The sequence below is a fragment of the Triticum dicoccoides genome, chromosome 3B (assembly GCF_002162155.2).
Source record: "Triticum dicoccoides isolate Atlit2015 ecotype Zavitan chromosome 3B, WEW_v2.0, whole genome shotgun sequence".
In the NCBI taxonomy this organism is placed as follows: domain Eukaryota; kingdom Viridiplantae; phylum Streptophyta; class Magnoliopsida; order Poales; family Poaceae; genus Triticum; species Triticum dicoccoides.
This window is the reverse complement of record NC_041385.1, coordinates 2,283,705-2,285,103: the sequence shown is the minus strand read 5'-3', so window position 1 is coordinate 2,285,103 and position 1,399 is coordinate 2,283,705. Positions and strand designations below refer to the sequence as shown.

Genomic DNA, 1,399 nt, shown 5'->3' with positions numbered 1-1,399 from the left:
TAATTTCATCTCAACTGCGAGGCCAGCGTAGTGAACCGCACGCGACAGCAAAATGCGCTGCAAGTGCCGATGCAATTTATTTTTTTGAACACGCGACACCATGTAGGAACAAGTGCAATTTGAATTTTGCATCGGAGGAAGTGAGCCCCGGCCCAATTCGAAACAAACTGCATGCTTTTTGTCGTAACCACCAAGGGGCACAACACTGCATTGGCGCTCGGTGTGGACCGCACACCACCGAAGAGCTGCATCCCCTGCTGGATGCCAGCGGGCTGCACCAACGCGACTAGCGCACTGCACTCGTACATGTCAGAAACTGGAAGGCTGCTGGGAGTTTCTCCCCTCTCCTCCTGGTGGATGGCAACTGGCAAAGAAGGGATGACGGTGAGAAGACAAAACGTCGGGGATCCAGATGCACTGCAACGGCGCCGGCGGTCGAGTAAAGAACAATCACTAAAAATGGAAAATAAAAAAGCAACTAATTCCTCGCAGAGGGCAACCGACCCGTGCAAGTCAACTGCGCATGCCCCGGGCCGAACTGCACGGCTGTAGCAACCACACCACTCGGCGGCTCACCTGAAGTATCTCGCCGTCGCCAGCAGAAGCTCGATGGAGCTGCTCCTACCCCCTATCCTAACTGCAAAAAACAGTAATTGAACCGGGCTGCATGCATCAATTCCAATAGCAAAAAATGAACTGCAAGCATGGGGGGTTGCCGGATCTGACGTGTGGGGATTATAGCATCAGTGTGGAGGTGCACTGCAGTGCCGCCTCTGTGCACTGCAAAAGGGAGAGAGAGAGTCGTTGTGCACGCCTTCGCAACTTGGAGACCGACAAACCGATGAGGAGAAGTAGGGGAGGAGGGGCTGGTTCCCGGTGGCGGCAGAGCCCGTCCTTACCTCTGACGGAGTAGCACCACAAAGCACGGCGCGACTAACGCCATGGATCTGGTCGGTGCGGTGATGCGGTGGCTGACGGCGGGACGGGCAGGCAGACCACGGAGGTGGGGAAGAGACCCGGTGAGATCCTCCGCTTCCCCTCCACTCCCCTCCACGCGCTTGGTGGTGGTGGTGCCCTCGCCTGGATCCGGGGGTCGCCGGCCAAATCGGGCAGCCATGGATTGGATCCTGGCAGCCATGGCGGGGGAGGAAGATGGGAGGAATGGGGACAGGGCTGGTCGGCAAGTCGACGGGAAGAAGCAAGAGATCGAGGGGAGATCCGACCCTGTTTGGCAGCGGCGGGGCATGAGAGACGCAAATTTGGTGATGTGGGACATGGGTCTGGCGGTTGGTGGGAGGAGCACCGCGGTGGTCGGGGGGCCGGCCCATGGTCGCCGGTTGCTGGCCAGGTGATTGTGGGCGGCGGGGCTGGGGCTAGATGGTGGTGGGGTGGTGCGTCA

At 59.0% G+C, this 1,399-nt stretch overlaps 1 long non-coding RNA gene across 1 annotated transcript; it reads right to left on the bottom strand.

Annotated features, from left to right (window-relative positions):
- Positions 1 to 243: 243 nt before the first annotated feature.
- LOC119280386 lies at positions 244 to 1,122 on the bottom strand. Its single transcript, XR_005138072.1, has 3 exons — positions 900 to 1,122; positions 577 to 637; positions 244 to 364 (listed from the first exon to the last, which is right to left on the bottom strand). It is a non-coding gene; the product is annotated as an uncharacterized LOC119280386 (long non-coding RNA).
- Positions 1,123 to 1,399: the final 277 nt, after the last annotated feature.